The sequence below is a fragment of the Osmerus eperlanus genome, chromosome 1 (assembly GCF_963692335.1).
Source record: "Osmerus eperlanus chromosome 1, fOsmEpe2.1, whole genome shotgun sequence".
Classification (NCBI taxonomy): Eukaryota; Metazoa; Chordata; class Actinopteri; order Osmeriformes; family Osmeridae; genus Osmerus; species Osmerus eperlanus.
The window spans coordinates 16,228,138-16,248,013 of record NC_085018.1 but is presented as its reverse complement, the minus strand read 5'-3'; the positions used below and the strand labels follow the sequence as shown (position 1 = coordinate 16,248,013).

Here is a 19,876-nt window from a genome sequence, read left to right as displayed (position 1 = left end):
ATTATTTTCATGAACAGATTGACAAAGTTTAAGCTGTGGCAATGAAGTTAAGGTTAGTAGTTAGATAGATTTTTGATTTAAGTAAGGGGAGTGCCGAACATGTTCTGTCGCCGTTTGACTTCCTACAGCTGTAGATGTTTTTGTAGTGTCTCGCGTAGGCTCCAGCGTTTCAGTGAGCAACACTGGTTTGAAACCACAGGTAATGATAATTTCACCCACAAATCGTTTACTTGTAATGTAATGTCATAATAAATCGTACAACGAAAATGTATTTGTGAGGAATGTTTATTTTAACGATTAAAAACAGATGCATCATAGACCACTGTAGTATGTGTTGCCCGGGCAACAGAGGCTAATGTCATGATGCTAATACTTCAGTGACATAGTAGACTACTGTTTCCGAAAGTAGATGTACTTCCTTAATAAAATCAGCTTATATTGTACATTACACGTCACAATTGTGTGTCATATCAGAAAGTAAAATTAGTAAATAGTTATCACCCTGGCCTCTTTGCTTGTGGCGTTTCTGAAGCTGCATGCAGTAAAGCAGTTAGCTTAGCTATCTCCCAGAAGTTAACGATCTGCTAAACTAATGTTCTGCTAGAGGTAGTCACGCGAGTTTTCGTGACGTTAGTGACGTAAGTAGCGTCATTGACTGTGGCTAGCAAGTTAGCCACCGTTAGCTTCACTTTTCGCCACAAAAACTTAATTTCCACTTAAACCATGCAACGTAACGTAAATCCCAATAGAAGCAACTCAATCGCTACCAAGACGAAACTTTTGACACCTAGGTTGGCTATGTAGGCCAAATATTGACTGAGTTTTAGGGGGGCAAAAAGAATAATAAAAATAATAATATATATGTGAGAGAACAAAGGTTGTGCCCTTGCCGAAGGCAAAGCACACCCAATGATGTTGAATGTGCACCTAATCAATACACACATCAATATTGTCATCAGGGATTCAGCTCTTCCTTGAACACTTTGCTTAAGCCATTTAAAAGTATTCCAATGCAAGATTATGTTAAAATAAAGATGAACTAATAAAGTGCTACATTTAATATACTGGAGGTCATATTAAACATGCTTCTTGGTGTTACATGTAACCTACAGTAAATCAACTGAGAAGTATGGTATAACAGCAGGATGTGAGCCTTTAGAGGTAAAGTAACACAGCTCAATGTAATGGGCTTTTTCTTGGAGATTGGTACATAGGTGGTGAGCTACTCAGACAGCTGCTGCCTTCCGGAACCCATGCAGATTAGGAAGTAATGACTTTCTCTTTCTCTGTCCCCCGCTTCTCCTTCACTTAGTTTACACAGTGCCTCTCCTCTAGACAACCTGGTGCTCCTGCCTTTAAAACAGAGGGGACACTGGAATAAAATGTCATCCCTTGGAATTGCCTTGGGTCACAACAACAGCACCTGTTTTATTGGCCCCAAAATGCCTTTGTTCTGCCTCCAACCACAAGGAAGTTCCCCAGGCACATGGAAATGGGTGAGTTGTTATAGCAACGTGTCCCCACAACATCAATAACTTCTCGATGAGATTTGAAATGTCATGGACCAAGCAATTCTCACCATTCTGCAGAAGTGAGGCTTAGGTGAATATTGGACTGAGTGAAGGTTCAATGTTGTCTGTCCTTGATGCTTCCGTGCAAATGTATGAATGAAACAGACATTTTAACAGGAAACTAGTGTCATTATAGTCTCATTTCTCATGTTCTATAATATGTTTGTGTGGGGGTTTCACGAGGCAAAGAGCCTCGCACCAGCCCACCATTAGGACAGACTGTGCCATGTCGTGACATGGGAACCCCAATAAACGTGTTAAGAGCCAGAGGCATTAGCATTTTGGAAGCAGCTGAATAGAGGCGTTTGTTCCTCTTCCTGTGCCTCCCTGAAAGACTCTATTAAAGGGAGGTTTAGGGATTGCTCTGTTTTGGACATATTCGAGTTGGGATTGCAAGGGAGAAAGTTGGACAGTAAATGTACGTTTTCCTAGGAGATCTTTTTTTTTTATCAGTAATTTATGCACTCCTCTCATTGGTTAGAGAAGTTCTCTTGGAGTTTAACTGAAGTTCCATGGAAATGAGAAGTATTATCTTTACATTATGACCAGAACTACAAGTGCTAAAACATTTTTTTCACGGCTATTCACTCCTGTATACACCTATTATTTTATACATTCCAGTCTCATTTTAAAGATTAAAGATTGATTCCACAAAACATTGAATTAGTCAATACATGAGTGCACTATGATTCATTAATGTTCCATTCTAATTCTAAGAGAACGAAAACAAAACATGCTCACAAAGATTTGATCTTTATAGGCTGTGTGGGACACAGTACTGTATTTAGACTTCAACATGGCTTGCTTCTTTAATTTTCAAAGAATGTAAAATGCTGTTGAGCTAAATACATTCACAGATTCAACTCTAATGCTTTAAAAAAAAAAATAGTAATTGACAAAACAGCATCCCTCTCAGCTCCACTAACGCAACTTCTATTGATCTTCGGTTCCAGTTCAGGCTGAGGACACAGCAGGAGCCCTGGTCAGATCAGGGCCATCCTGTACCTGTCTGTCCTCCTTCCTTTCATCCCAGCACGGCCACCCTTTCATGGGTAAAATACGGTATCTTTTGTATTATTACATCATGCATAATGAATGCAAATGCTGCAGAGGAGTCTGATTGGTGATAATCGCAGGCATGCAGTACTGTGGTGTATCAAGCTCCCAGTGGGTGATTCTCATTGAGCATCAGTAGAGGTGCCCTACAGTGTCAGTGTAAACAGGACCAGCCATCCAGAATGAGGTTATTGAAAAACAGAATTGATCAAAACCAAACTGAACTAGATTTCCCTGAGAGCCTGTAAAAGCAGCTTGATCCATTTACTTTTGGACCTGTTCCATGCGCATGTTGGCAGAGGTTGCTCTGGCATGGGTCAGTCAAGCTATAAGAAGATTAAACAACGATACAGCTGGCCTTTAAATGTATGAGATGAAAGTCGGACATTGATAAAAGTCTGAGTATTTGGCAGATAAGGTATGCCATCGCAGTGTGATATTTTCAGAATACAAAACTACCACATCCCCTCGTTATATCTTACCTTCTTAATAACATTATAATATTCTGACAAAAATATTCTTGATTTGAAATTGAATTGCATGTACATTTGTGTGAACAAAGAGATAACACAGGCCAAAGTAGAGAGGAGTATACAACTGGACAAGCAAGAACAAAGCAAGAACAAATTAAGCTAGCCTCCTGGTAGCCTGCACACCCAGGGGTAAAGACAACCTCTACAACATAGCTCATCTTTTAATAAGATTAGACATAATCACTGGTAAAGAATCAAAGAAGAGTGTCATCAAAAAACCAATGGGCCTGCAGCAGAGATCAGACCCCCTGCTCTGCATGACCAGGCTGTGCATTGATCTTGTAGAATATGACTATTGAGCTGCATCAGGTAGGACAGCAAACAGCCACTGGCTAATCATTATTAATGATACCCCGTGTGACAAATAGGAATTGGCTTCAAGACAGAGCCGAAGATGATTCATACACTGTCAGATGGGAGTTCCAAATTAACTTGCAGAAAATCCTAGTGGAAACCCTTCCCACATGTTTCTTACACAGTTGCCTCTGGTAGACCTACCTCCGTCTCCTTTGAGCTATTCAAAATAAATGAGAGCAACATCAACGCACTAGAAACTGTGTTCCTTTCATGCTCTTACAATGGTAAACAAGCCCTTTCAATACCAAGAACAACCGGTTGGACAATGTTAACCCACATTGACCAAGTACCTTGATGGTATAGAGTGAATTGACCTCAAACTCTCCGGGGCAGACAGTGTTAAATTACTCTGAGAGGTTATTGATTGGTGAAGTGTACATTTGGAGGAGAGAATAAATGTGCTTTAAAAGGGAAAATACAATGACTGCAGGCTCTTCAGCAAACAGAATTTGGACGACTGAAAATCTATTGCACTACCGCAGAGTTGACAGTGCCCACTTACTCTACAGGTTATGACTGCCTATAAAGTAGCTAGTAATTGGAAAAAAGACTATGGACATTTACCACCTTATGACTGAATTGATGAATGGTCCAAGTCATGACCACATATTGACTTTAAGCATTGCATTCAACAGTATCATGATTAATGATTGTGATGTACCTGCATTCAAGTGAAATATGAAGACTGTTTCGGTACAGTAACATTCCTTTTATTCTATTCTGAAATATCAGCAATATTAAAAGATGCTAGTGGGTATCTGAAACCTTGTACAGTAATTAGGAGTCTAGGGAAAGTGCCTCCATTAGCTTAGCAGATCCCCATCCCCCAAGCCAAACACTGCCTCCACTGTGTGCCCCCCACCCCCACCCCTTTCCACCCCTTCTCAATATTGAAACCAGTAAACAACGCCATTTTCTTTCCAGACCTTAAGTGAAGATAAATGATGACAAAAGGCCCAATTAGTTTCCTTTGAAGATTTGGGTTGGTTGAAAAAAACGGTTATCTCTGATGCACTCACACTGAACAAATTCTCTAAAAAGGGCAGAGAAGGGTGGTGGATTCATCTAGCCACCATAGACTCACATGTTCACACTGGTCTCAAAAGAGGCCTGCGAATATGCCGAGGTGGCAGAACAGGGACGACCATTAGCATCCACGGCCGCCCACCTCTAATGATGATGGCTGAGGACTTGCTGCGCTGGGCAATCTAGGCACAGGGGCTCCAGGGTTCTGCAAGCTTCAGCGGTCTCCAGGCTGACAGGGGTTCCCCCCCCCCCCCCGGGCTCTCTGCTGCTGATGAGCCTGTCTCTCCTCATTCCCTGGGCCAACAGGAAGGACACACTCGGTCCACAATATCATCACTCTGGTGCAGCCAAGCACTGAAGCTGAGCAGTGACCAAGGCTTTTTTTTTGCTTTTGCTGTCTTAAGTGTGGATTGTGTTTTATATAATAATATTATGTCTGAAAACAGCTTGCTGTTCATGATATATATATATATATATATATATAATCTACAGGCAGCCAATTGATATGTCTGCAATCTGAATACCACAAATGGAACCAATCAAAGCTACAAACCGGAATAGCCAACCTTTGTCTTCACCCTCACTCAAATCTAGTGAAAGTGACAGAGAGGCATGGCATCTTTCAGATCTGTCTTACTCCCTCAGCAGGAAGTGGTACCTATCAGGCGCTCTGTGGAGGAAAACCATTTTGATATTATTTGCCGCTCTTGTGGGGGAAAACAAATCCCCCTTGGTGCCTGTCTGAGCACTGATGGATCTTCCTGGCTGACCAAAATAATGGAATCCCCCTCCCCCGCTAGTGCGTGATGCTAGTGCTTGGCTTGCTGGGTACCAGTCGCACTTCACAGCCCAGGGACAGGTAGACGTGAATCCACTGACAATTCTGTGATACTCTTATCATTGTCTGAGGAATTTGTTGGATTTATCTTCTGAGTACTGCTTATAGGCTGTTGCCCAGTCTGTAGCTCAGTCTGCCAGAAGGCAAATTTTGTAATTGAATACTTACAGATGTCGTCCTAACAGTGGTTAAAAATTCAACTCCGGAAGTGATTGTCTACTAAGGTCATGTGGGGCTTGTGAGGTTGGAATGAAAGGCTGTTTACTTCATGTTTTGAATGGTGGAAACCATTGCCAAGGAGGGGTAACTTTGGTCAAAAAGGGGGTTGGACCCTTAGGGTGATGTATGGAGGGAAACAGTGTAGTCACTGTTTAGAAGCACAATCGGAATGAAAGCTTTCTGCCTGCCAGCAAACCATGTCCATGTTCACTCTAAGGAATGTAGACTATTCCCTAATGAATGGGGAAGAGTTTGCTCGAGTTCCCTTCCTACACTGGCATGAAGAGGTAGGATAATGTGGAGGGTTAATGGGTGTGCTGGCACACTTAAATCCTGGACCCAAGACCCCACTCACGCCACAGGTGGTAGAGGGTAACAGGGTAGAGAGTGGTGATTGTTTTCTCTGTCTAAGAGGCACACATAAGGAAGATACTGAAGGAGGCCCTGTGGGTCCGTAATGACATTAGATACGGAGCAGCAGGAGGGGACCTGCCAGCGACCCCACACTCTCTCTGGCTGGGCCACGGCCTGGTGACCTGGACAGGAAACAAGGGCACGGTGAACACACGCCTCCTGCTGCTGCAGGGAAGCAAGGGAGTTGTTACAGACACACTCTAAACACTTAAACATCAGGTGAGGTAAACCAGGGGTGCAGACTTGTGGTCATAAAAAGTGTGTTCAGCAGGAAGAAGCAGTAGCCCCTGGGGACATCTAAAAGAAGCACTTGTGGACAGATTTGTGAGGGAACTCATTCCAGTGCCAGAGGCACCTTACACACTGTTGTATCTCATATCCCTAGAGTCACCAGTTGCCAATGGAACATGTAGCTCAGCTGTAGCCTATAGCAGGTGGATTTTCTAAGATATAAAATACTTTCCAAACAAGACAGACTGAAGACTCAGATAATTAGTTTGAGCCGGCAAGAAGTAAAATGCAGAAGTAAAGTGCATATGGGGGTTGTCAGTCCCAAGGTCCAGTTTGTCAATTGTGCTTTTGAGGTTACGTCTTCTGTCAAGCCTGTCATGTGATGAACATCATGCCCCCCCACCCTCCCCCGCTCCCCAATTATATTGACATCAACAGACAGGAGTCCCCTAACTGTGAAAGAAAAGCACCTGCATTGTTTCCTTTGTCCAAAATGCTCAGACGATTCCAAAGAGGTGCAATTATTGTTGTCATGTGACAAGTGATGGCAAGTTGATCCATAAAACATGTTGTCAATGTTTCAACTTTAATGCATGAAGAGAAGACAGGCAAGAAAGGCTATTACGTGTGAGTAACTCAAACTGAGTGTTGAGATTATGATTGGGGAGGCACAATGTGTATTACATGAAATTTGATCTAAAATCACTTGAAAACAAAAGATCTGGTAAAGTGACCATGTAGTGTATTTAAAGTAGTGTATCAATATACTGGAGACTATTATCCAGTACTATACACAACACACTTTGTTTAGCTCTTTCTCAGCAAACGTTTCATGCAAACACATTTGAAACACGCTGTCTGGCATCTGAAACAAGTGAGTGCTGTAAATAATCAAGTCCAGGGAGAAGACTGTCATTTGAGACAAACACCCAATAGCTGCAGTGCTGCAGTATCCCAATTAGCTGTGGTGTTTGAGGTGAGTCATGCAACAGAAGGCCTCCCCGGCTGCTTTCACCGGAAAATGACACACTGTCTTGGCTCTGAGAGACACCACAGGCGACTGGCAGGGTCAATGGAAAGACACAGCGCACAGATTGTCCATCCAATCAGGCACAGTCTTCCCATTAAAGACTGGTGGGAGCATGTCCTGGCCTGCAGGCCTACATCTCAAAGCTGGATTCTTTATTAGATCACCTTTATTGATCATCTTTTGTTTTTCGAAGCCAACGCCTAAAGCCTTGTAGCCGGCCTACCATTAAAGAGTAGGTGGGTGATATGATGGGGATATTCTCTCCATTATTGTGATATTTGAAATATCTCTGTTTTGAGACAATAGTACAAATCTAATTGAAACTTTCAGTTTCATTCATACAAATTCATAGAGTTTGTTGTTCAGCTTTGGCATTTTTATGTATTTTATAATCTTCATGACAATCCATGTTCTCAACCCTTCCTATTTCAGAGGCACATATTCAGTATTTCTTCTAAACAACAATATAGGTTATATCTGTTTTACATATTAAATTACAACCCATATCTGAGGTGAATTCTGTATCTCTAGGACTCCTGTATCTCCTGTGAGTCAAACAGGTATTAATAGCAATCTACACTGCACTGATTGATTAGCTTCTTCATGCTTTGTTGTGTGTAAATTTGTAATTGAAAAAGAAGTAAATGCACAATACTGTAGCTCCAATAAACACAACCTCACACATGATACTCCCTTGTATTTTGGGGGGGTAAACCTTTGAACTGCAAGTTATCGTACTTTCCAATTACTACAATTCACTAGATATAAACAAAGGGCTTTGGTATTTATGAAAAGGGGGTCAGAAGGTCTACATGTCTTCCTGGTGTTCATTGGGTCAGATGACTAGACATGGGCAGGGAAGATCCCCCCCCCAAGCTGATTAATTATTCTGTGTATTAACAATCTTGGCAAGGATTTGACTCAACATTTGCTCTGTCTAGGGGCGAGAACATTAAGAAATAGACTATCGCTGAGCTTTTGGCTCTCTGTACAGACCTCCAAGAATGCCAAGGACAGGCACAAAGACTTTCAAACTCCGATCAAACATTCTGACATCTGTTCAAGAAAAAGTTCTAGGGCAGACTATTTCAATTTGTAGGCTGACTAATGGCTATTGTACTGAAATATTTTACTAATTGCGAGACCGTTTTTTTTTACCAGCTGGTAAATCAGCGATGTTAATTGAGAATCCCTGAAATCACTCATTCATTTAGACATAAAGGGATTAACTCATTTGTTTTGTTCTACAGTTACATTAAACAAATGTTACAACAGCAAAGGATAAACAGCCCTCTGTGATTGTTACACCGTTAAACCTAAATAGGATTATGCTATTGATAGCTCCTCCTCGTGTGCAAGTACTCTTGGCAACCACACCACTCAGCATGCCGCCTTGTTTCATTATTCTAATCATGGTTGGTCTGTGCGTTGATCCTCCATTTGGGGATAGTGGTGTTTGACTCTAGGCGTGGCAGGGCGGGAAACAGGCTCTTACTATGCAGAGCACTCGGTAGCTGGCACAAACACACCCAAAGCTCCTCCATGGAGCTCCACCAGCTCCTGAGTTTCAGACGTGTGCTGAGAGCACCCACCCACCGGGCCCTGTGGTGGGTAATGAGGTCCCTGAGGAAGCCTCTGGGGGAGGCGACCCTTCCTTCACAGCAGACTCCATCATAGCCGCACGTTTTACACTCTGACATCTACAGGCTCTGCTGGGGCTTTATTAGGGGTATATTTCATTCCAAACAATAAGAGCAACATTTTGTCATGGTGAGCTGCCAAATGGCAAACAGAGGTGAGTTTCTGTGGTAGCATTGGAATACCAGGTGTTTATGCTAGTTTACACTCTTTTTGAATGTATGTTGTTGACCCCTGTTTAGTTCACCTGTGCCGTTATGTTTACTTATACAGTAAGAAAATATTTCCATACCGATTAGACTAGTGGGACACATACTATGTATTTGGATCTCATTACAGCTCTCTTACTGCATTCTAATCGTACTACCATTTATATGACATACATACTATACACACATTATATACACGCAGGTTGACGGTTAAAATTCTACCAGTTCTTATCATGTCACCATACTGTATCACAACCCAATTTCTCATATCCTGTCCATTTCCTGCCCAATCTTTCAACCCACGTGTTCTCCTTCATCCTTTCTGCCCTTCAACTCCATGTCCCCAGGGTCTCACTGCAAGCTTGCCCATGCTACCCCAACACAATACTCTCAACAAGGACACAAAGCCAAAGACATTTGGATGTCCTTTTTCATTCACAACATTTGTCATTTTTATGTCTTTGCTCTTTGTTCAGCTTGCCTGATATATTCATGAGTAATCCTGAACAGAGACAGCAATTGAAATATTTGCAGTCTTGCACTATATTTGTACTGCAATTGAAGACAGCCTATTCCACTGATCTTCATGCATGAACATAGTGTCTAGCTCTCTCTGCACTAAAACTGTCATGTCTTGTGGCGCTATTAAGAAAAGTATAGTTACATTTGCCTTTCATGAAAGGTTGTTTAACACATGTATTAGATTATTTTGTGGATATTTACAACACATACTGTAAACAAAGGCTTTACATGTAAACAGGCATGTAGCAACTTGAGTGCCTCAGCCTTTTACAGTCCAACAATGTTGTAGTAATATTTATTTAATCAAATTAAACATGATTTATTTTACAGCAAGCACAATTTACAAATGGCATAAGGCAATGAGTAAGCCACATAGAAGAGTTCCACACGTACAAATAAACTTTCCTTGCCACAGATAGATACAATAGAAAGGCCTCTGCATGGACATTTACAAACTGTCTAATGACTGGTTGACACATGACAACTGCAAAGGTGACAAGCTTATGACCTGTAGCCACAAGCAAAAACAATCTGGTTGGGGTTACGAGCAGTGCCCTGACAAACAGCAGTTCACTTTTTGCAATGGTGTATCCTGTAGTAAGAGTAACAGAGAGAAAAACAGAATCATAGCCCAAGCCACTGTCTTAAGCACATAAGTGTATATGACACCTTGCCAACTAGCTGGAGAAAGAGAAGCAACACAGAGAAGCAAGACAGGGAGGGAGAGACAGGAAGAGAAAGAGAGAGAGAGAGAGAGAGAGAGAGAGAGAGAGAGAGAGAGAGAGAGAACGGGGGAGAGAAAATAGCCTCCAAGCTCCCTACCATAGGAATGCTCCAGGGTAAAGGAACCCCTGAACATGTGTGATAACATTGACCTCATTGCAGGTTTGTCCTTCAGTATTAACTTCAGATTAATTGTCCGTGCAGCCATTGATCATGTTCACCCAGTGGCCCTGCTAATACAATGGCGTTGGTGAATTCCCGATGATCAGGAGCTCATATCATTACATCTTTACCACCTCCCCCCAAGGCTGAGCAGGCAAGATAATTCCCTCTGCTATCTCTCCTCTGAGTCTCAGGTATCATAAAAAGGCAGACGCACATTGCCAGAGAACCAGCAAGATTTTACTGTAGATAAATTAATATTTCATGAAACCAAACACATTTCCAGAACATACAGTCTAGGTTGCGCCTGCATCCTGTCACCCCCAGTAAACATGAAAGAGGAGGGCTCGGCTAGTGCTGCAACATTCTGAACACTGCCTGCAGCAAGGGGAGCTGAAGTCGTCACTGTAATTGCCTGTACCACTGGAGCCTGAGTTGAAGTTCAATTAGGCCTGGGTACTTGCTAGGCTGCACACCTGCTTGTCTGCAGTATGATGCAGACTGTCTTGAAACGGTACTGTATGGCATGTTCATAAGAAAGAGTTAGTACCCCTGTGTCTATCGAGTTTAACTGCTCCAAATTCACAGCAACCAGTTTGGCCCCAGCCCTGAGAGGGTCCTCAGGATTAATATCTGCTATGTATCTCCAGTGTTTTATTAAATAGATGAGGGGGATAAGACATCATAAATGGCCAATTAGATCTATGCAGCTATTCATCCCAGCTCTTTGATTCAATACTCATATTTAATCTCCAACAAGGATCTGTGTAATCTGTATCATTCAGATGGTGTTCTCTGTCTTGCATTTCCTCTTTATTTCTCTCTCTCTAATATCTCCCTGTAGTTCCCTATATACTGTATTTGTATACTAATTTGTTGTCAAGCTTGTACACACCATACTGTATCATAATGATTTTCCTAATTCAGTGTCATTTTGTTTTACTATTGTAGTCTTACACCATTCACAACAAAATGCACATGCAACAAAATGCTGCAGTTTTTAAACCCATTCTGCCTCAGAAGGCATTGCTTGTTCAGAATGGAAAATGAGAAATAGATGCTGAAAAGGTTCTGGCGCAGGTGTTCTTAATGTGAGTTTGTATGACTGACTGAATCTGGGTGTTTATGTGGGATAGACAGTGCATAAGTTGGGTTTGGTTGAGAGTCATTTGGGTCTAAAGAGGTACAGCTGATGAACAGTATTTTTTGGCATCACTGAAGTCCGTCTATATCCAGAGCTTGTCCATTTTATAGAAGCCATACTACTATCTTCTGCCTGGATGTAAATTCCACTTTGTATCTGGCATATTGTTATTTAAACCATCAAAAGGAGAAATAAGTCAAATCTCCATGAAATCATTCAGGTTGTAGCTGCATGTTTAGTGGTGAGAAGTTCCCGCAAAGAAATGCTGGATCCTTGCTTGTTTCCTTTCTGGATCTCATTCAAGTTGTTTGGTGAGAAGTATTCGACCTACTTCTGGGCACAAAGCACCAGTGCCCTGAATACAGAGAGGATTGGGACGACTCATGGTGACAAGTGCCATAAAAGACTAGATTTAACTAAGAATGTGAATGAGATGGCCACAGCCTACCTGGTTTGGTATGATAACTCTGTGTGGTACAGTATTACTTAGATATATATCCTAGTAGGTGTTAAAACTATGCCACTGAGTTCAAAATTAACCCTATTGGATGTGCACTTATCTCTGGATTAAAAATGAACTGCATTTCTTATGCTTGGGGACTTTACTTGAGATATGTCCAGAAATAGAAGTTTGACCTTCACAAGGTCCCTCTAATTGATGTCCCATGGTGGGTGCTCAGGTACTGTGTACTGGAAGGAAATGTGTGGCAAATGAACCAGAAACCAAAAAGTATCTAAACAAAGGAAACAAAGTGCCAGACCTGTTACATGTTCCTGTGAGACGCCACAAACAGATCAAACACCCCGAAGATGTCCTCTGTGGTGAAATACCAAAACAAGAACGGGAGGGGCCAGGGGTGGGGGGAATAACTCTCCAAATGGGAGAAATTCGCCTGTACTCAGTTTGCTATATTCACTGCTTAGAATTTGTAATAGTAATCTATGTATTCACACTGAGAGAACAACTAAAGAAAGCAGAGTAGGATTTATTAGATACAGTACGTTGGTATATTTTGAATCACAAAAACCACACAGATAATTACAGAGGTTCATATCTCCAAATACATTGCTTAGTGTAAATGCTCTTAGATACCAAAACAGCAATCTGTTCTTTCTAATGTGATTTTAATCACATTCTTTACAGTGAAATCAGTCATCATACTCTCATCATGCCACTTTCAATGAAGAAAAATTGCATTATCATCCAGATCAATGTATGAGATAGAAATAAAGGTCATTTTGTGTACAAAAAAAATCTTAACATTTGTCCAGAGGTTTTCAGAAAAGATGTTTTTGAACAGCACCCATTCACCACTACACTACTGTGCCATCAGCAGCCCTTTCTGTCATATTACCCAAATAACTACTTAATGTAATTTACTGTATAAGTCATTTTCCATGATATTTGTGTTCATGTTAACCAGATCCAAAAGTATAAGTTTCTAGCACAAATCAAGCCCAAATGGATCATTTTCTGAATTACGTTAAACATGTTAAGCCAGAGAGATTATGAATGTAGATTTCATACATTGGCCTGAAGTTGTTAATTTTCAATGAAAAAAGCATGACATTCAGTGTACCACAACATTACAAATGCCAAAAACCTAGACAGAAGGCCCATATAACTGAAGGGTTCAAGTTTCTCACATCAACATGAATGCATTCTGTCGTAATGTCTTGTTTATCATTAAATAATGTGGGCTGACAAAGTCCTCCCTGCAATTCTCAGATTGTGTGAAAATCCATCAATCGGTATTGAATGAGCAGCATGAAGTGTTGCTATGCAACATTATACATATATGCAATTAGTATAACATTTATCTAAGTGATTAAACCAATTAGATTAACACAATGTTTATTGGCTCCAACAATAACCTACAGACGAACGCGACACAAACAGCAATGTATTAGTCAAAGAATGTATTATTCAAAGTCGGTTTGTTTCAGTCATTTAAAGGTTTCTCAATGAAGCCACCAATCAAAGCCAAAGAAGACTACTGATGCCAACTTGGAGCAAATATCACTAAATCAACATCAATGGACAAACACGGACGAAAATAACGATCGTGTACATTAATTGCATAAACCTAAAATGCCATAAAAAGACACTCACCTAAAGGCTGCTCATCGTTGTAGCAGTTCAACAGAAGTTAAATCTTAGATGCGCGAGAGCTTCTGAATCAAAACGTGCGCAATTGGTCGGACCAAATGACACTATAATATGCCTCCCCTTTGGATGCTATCGTTCCCGCCTGTAAAAAAGTAATGGGGTTTCCTCTACAAAGACGTTTAGAGAAAGGACCCTAACGCAGTCAATAGGTTTTAGAAATCCATGGCAACGAAGCAAACCCCTGCACAACTTCTCAACGTTGTGACCGGGTTAAAACACCCTCAATGACAGGAACATTATTCCGCTCACAGAACGGGCAGGTTCTAGAAGGGGGAGGGGGTGCCTGCAAACTCCGCCAGTTGGACGCTTTGCAATTAGTGATAATATACAATATTTTGCATTAATGATTCAAACATGTTCATACAAGTCCAGAACAGTGATTTTACAGCCATATTATCAATGCTTAATAATATTAGGCGTTGCGGACAATCAAAAAACTTTACTTTAAATATGGATTTATTTTTACGTCAAAAGCTGGGATTAATTCCCGCAATATAAATCAAAGTCATAGTTGGCATATCATTACATCTTTGCGGGAGCAGACTACAATACAAAAATAAAAAGGATATTTCAGCACCTTAGACAGCAACATCATTAAAGCAGACTACGCCTGCGGATCAACGTGCAGGTTGGGGAAGGTCAACAAGAAATCAAATTAGCCCTCAACCTTAAACCATATAAATGGGCACACATTTGTATAATGAAGACACCTGTCAACTTCAGTTCTACATGTGGAACTCTAAATAGCAAACAGAATGGCAATGTGTGTTTCAAATAAAGGGGGAAATATAGAACATAAAATCCCTTATGTCACAAGGTCTGTTCAACTTCAATCAGATTTGATTTATTCTATGCCTTTGGATTCCCCTAATCTGTATATTTGAGTGACTTCGAAGGGAACCTCCATGTGTGAAGGAGGAAATGATTCTGTGTAGAGTCAAAAGTGATCTGATTTAGGGTATTAATCTGATTTAACTGGGATCACAAGATGCCCTTTACCAAGCAGTTAGAGTAATCTGATCTTTTATGAGACACTCTACCTTACCAAGAGTGCTCCATCAAATGTAATTTGATTTGTTTGTCCAAGATCACCTGTCTGACACAATATCTGAAATCATATGAAGGACATCCCAACGTTGCTCGGTACATCCTACCAACGGAAGAACACGGGTCCTGTTACTCCAGATCCTGTTCACTCCAACCTAATTTGTGAGATAAGAAGCTGTTAAGATTTGAGATATAGTAATATAATATTCTGCACCTGCACTGTAACTTGCCAAACTTCAACAGCTCAGCAAGGCCTCATTGTAAGTCAGAAGTAGACATTTCCTATGGATACTGAGCAAAAGGAAAAGAATGAGCTGGTACTGTCAGAGTGGGGTTTGCAAGCAGTCGGAACCTCTGTCAAAGGTGTCAAAGTTCACAAGCAGAGTAAGAATTAATCAATGTACACCCCCTATAGCAGTGTTTCCTTCTTGCGTGTGTGTCTCTCTCGCTCTCTCTCTTACTCAGAGGGGATCTCAGTGGGATGGAAACCCCCTCATTGACGTCCAAAGGGCTGCATAATGAGAATAAATGAGCTGGAAGTAAATATGCAGGCTGTTTTCTGCCTGCTGCTCCAATACCAGTCAGCCCAGAGCTTTCATCAAAAATGAAGACAGATTGTGGTGCCAGAAGAATTCCATGGTGTTATTCTTATCCAGATTGTATTTAATTTTTTGGAGGATTTTACATAAATTTCACAGCTACACTGGATATAGTAAATACTTGTGTTTGTTTTTATGTAACTAATTTAAACAGAGCATGACTTCACTTAGAAGGGTAGACAATTTAATTGAAGAAACCACACACCTCATTCAAAGAAAACCTGTCATGCTATGCAATGCAAATATATGCCTTAATGCAAAGCTCTGTTGCTACAACATTGCTTTTGCTATGTTGTAATGTCAAATGCTTTGGGTTTGCATGGTAATTACATTGTTGCTACCTGCCATTTATCACTTTGGAAGGAGTGGTAAGCACTCTTATGGAACAGAGGTCCATTGGTCTGGTTCAGTAACCCTTCTCAGAGGGCTTCCCTAATCTCTCACTTATTTCCATTGGCAAACACGTTTGATGTTAGAGGGAGAAATATAGAAGCTCTCTGATGAATCAGGCAAAAAAGCATCCCATGGGAGTTCGTGCAAAAATGGCAATAATAGCATCACAAGTGAAGTAGGGCAATGCTACTTTATCAAATAATAAGGATCCACCAAATTGTGACAGTTGTTAAAATATACAATTCATGAAACTACTAAACAAAAAGGGTTTGAATGCATGAGAACAACTGAAAACAACTATCTTTAAAATCAATGATCTGAATGTATTAATTTTCAGTTTGTTTGCCTCCATATAATCAAATCTTTCTTGAACAGAGAACATTAGCAGAATGTCACCCAAGTGTGTACACAAACACTGATTATCATACACTCACACAAACACACATGCAGTTCTCACTCACAAAAACAAGCACACACATATCACATGCACACATACACACACGCTAATGGAAAAAGTACACATGGTGCATTCAAAAAATGTGGATAAATTCAGACATTAGCACCTTACATTCTACTTTGATTACCCCTGTAGGATACTGTGTGCATGTGCCTGCATCGGAATGGGTCTACCATCTGTAGCTACTCAGTGTTCAAATGAACCCCCGCCCTCCCCACACACCCCCACCCTCCCCATGCACACAGAATCAGATCGGGATGGGCTTGAGGCCCTCTGGTACCTTGTCTTCCATTTGTAATTAATATCAGGAGCAGGCTGCAAGAGGGTGTTTTCCTCTGGCAGACAGCAGCATGCGTAGGCGTGGTCCCAAGAGAACACGCCGGCATCACTGGCACTGCAGCTCCATCACACGCCTTCGAGGATCCATTTACTCCTAATGAGTGGAATCAGCCGCATCTTCTCTCGCAGTAAAGTCTGGAAGATTTGCTGGTGGCTGGGTGAGGGGCAGGAGGGAGCACGTAATATGAAAGCTCATTTAGGGTTTCCATGGCAATCTAAGTAAGAGGAAATTAAATCGGAAGGTGATAAAGAAAACGTATGTCAAGAGACTGCCAACAATGTAACAACGGGAGCAATATTATGTCTCCATTTCCTGTCTTTATTTATCTAATATTCTGCGTTTATCAGTGTGTTCATCATGCACGGTTGAGAAATATTTTTGCAGGGAGTTGCCAAGAGTGATCACAAAAATGAACGTATGGGGTTGATTTTGATTAATTTTAGGACACTCCGTGTGCCCCTGTAAACGCTCTCTGTTCTGCCTTGTCCTTAGACCTTGGGCTCGGGAGCAGTGGATGCCCCATTGAGAACATAAAACGGTTATCTCTCTTAACACCTTGAGCTGAGGTGACCGTCTTCTTGTTACAGGTTGTCATCACGTATCAGTAGCAAGACTATTACAGCTGTGGCCACACACTGCTAAACTGGATGGAATGTGCTGTGTGTGACATTTTCAGTGAGAGAGCTGGAGGCCTGCATCAAAGTGGACAGCAGACAGTCCTCCCTCTTTCTGCGCTGAGAGAATTTAACATACTATAATTAAATTTCTCAATGGATGGATGCAACACAATGACTGTGTGATCATGCAAATAATTGCCTCTCCCCTCATGCTCAGCCAGATTGGTTGGTAGGCATGGTCATATCTGATCTGTGTGAATACAGCCAAGACGTCACTAGCACACACTGTAATCAGGCTGAGTGATGTGGTACATGGGAGCTCATTATTGTGTGAATGGCTGTTCCAAGAAACCAACATTTTGATATGAAAGGCTGAGTCTTGTAGGAGGATGTCATTCAACAGCTCCATCACCAGAGAGGGTTGGCCCTCACTCTTCACACTCTTCACAGCCCTCTGGGTGCTACGTGCTCCTCCTGTAATGTCCTGCTTTATTCCCAAGATGAGGTTTAAGGAGCAAAGACAGGCATATACCAGACGGGAGGCTCAATCCCAGAATGCCTTGCGTTGTTGACTCCCAGTAGATTTGTATAACAGGGTAATAGAATTGGGCCCGCGGGACAGCAGGGGTGTTATTTTGTCACTTTCAATCAAACGGTTTGGGGAGTCTTGAGGAGCAGAGCACATGTTTGATAACAGGGCAAACAGAGCCCACAGGGGATGCAAGCAGAGATCAGTAATAAGCAGGAGAGTGGATTTAGAGGAGTCTACCTAAATCAATACTCTTATAGTCAGAATCCAATCTAATCAAAAGCATAAGCCCTGGGGCCAATTAAAAAGTAAAAAGGGGAATCAATAGAAATAATCCTTTATATTTTCTCTCTTCATGCTTGGCCCTTGACTTTAGCAGATCAACATAACGTTTTCACCTATTCATCACCATGCTACTGTAGGGATACTGTAAAACAGACATACCCAGGATTATGTCCTATTGTGTTTTTTTTACTAGGCAGGTTGAGCTTTGGGACAGATTGTCTGTTGGTTACGTGTTGGATATCCAAGAATAAAATCATTGAGCTATACAAGATTATTAAAGTATGACTCCAGTCCAGAGTTCGATGGAGGTTATCTCCACACCTATTGAATTCAGACAAAGGTAGAACCAGGAAATCAAAAGAATGTTTAGATCACAACATAGGTCTTTATTATACTTGCAAGCAGATAGACGACTAACTCCTGCTCTGAGTCTGAATTACAGACTGGCCTTCTTTATATGGCTTTAGACAGACTGTTTCTCAACATTGAGTCATAACTCAATGGTGTTTGCCGACCATTTAGTGTGCATGTTGTGATGGAAGCACATTCTGCCCCTCATCATAGTTGTATCATTTGTATGGGCCCAGTCAGAAGGACATATTCTGGCCTTGCTCTGACATTGCACAGAAACGTTGTTTTCCAGTAGTCAGGCCATATCTTACCTAATAGCAAACATTTATCTAAAAAACAAATGGGCCTCATACATATGAGAGCAAAGCTTTCACACATTTGGCCAGCAATATAGCACATTTGTTATTTTCAGGAAAATCTAGCAATAATATTCACCTCACAAGAGAGGTGCACTAAAATAATGTAGAGAGTCACTCAGACCATGACATTTATGAAATGATCTCAGTAATTGTCCGACATTACATGTGATCATGTGTCACGATACAACAGTATGAGTAACATTTATGACATTTGGGTGTTAGTAGTAGAGACAAATAAACCACTGGTGGAATTCCAAGCAGGGCAGATTAGTAGGGTTGTGTAACAATAAGTTTGGCAGTCCAAAAAACAATCAGGTTTGTATGGCAATGGTGGTCTCAAGCAGCAGGTTCTTGTGCAATTACAGCAGCTTGTTTCCAGTGTTTTCCAAGCAGACAAGCTATCTTGTTTCCCCAGCCCTGATGCAGACACATGATCTGTGGGGTCAGTGTGTTAGTGAGTGAGGGGGATTCTGAGAACCTCCCACAGGAGCAGAAGTGATCCAGGACCGGATGATGTCACAGTGACAGAGAACAGAGAGGGCCATGTTAGTGTCAGGGTAGAGCTGTACTCTGACACCCAGCATCTACCCTTCCTGTTCCTCCCAGTGCTCCCCCTACCCACCTCGGTCTCTGTCTCCAGACTCCAGTCTCTCTCTCCAGACTGAATCCCGAACCCTCCCAACCCTTATCCCCCTTCCTTTCCCACTCTCTTGGTTTCTGTCTCCCTCTTATTATTATTACTCTCTAAAAATCAGCCATTCTGTGTGGTGGATGAGAGTTATTATTGTCAATTCCCCATGTGTAGTCATACCCATTCCTACATTTACATTTAGTCATTTAGCAGACCCTCTTATCCAGAGCGACTTACAGTAAGTACAGGGACATTGCCCCCAAGGCAAGTAGGGTGAAGTGCCTTGCCCAAGGACACAACATCATTTTGCACGGCCAGGAATCAAACCGGCAACTTCCTGATTACTAGCCCGATTCCCTAACCGCTCAGCCACCTGACTCCATTCCTATCATTATATGTTTATATCTTCACATACAATACATGGT

The 19,876-nt window shown here is 41.5% G+C and overlaps 1 protein-coding gene across 5 annotated transcripts in view; it reads right to left on the bottom strand.

Moving 5' to 3' along the window:
- Positions 1-14,036, bottom strand: part of chl1b (cell adhesion molecule L1-like b) — a 48,263-nt gene extending 34,227 nt beyond the window's left edge. For 3 of the 5 annotated variants that reach the window (XM_062463764.1, XM_062463796.1, XM_062463779.1), the window contains exon 1: positions 13,787-14,035. The gene's annotated coding sequence lies outside the window, so the exon portion shown is untranslated. Of the gene's footprint in view, positions 1-13,786 lie in introns of all 5 variants that reach the window. The other 2 variants (XM_062463787.1, XM_062463806.1) reach the window with 1 other exon arrangement.
- Positions 14,037-19,876: the final 5,840 nt, after the last annotated feature.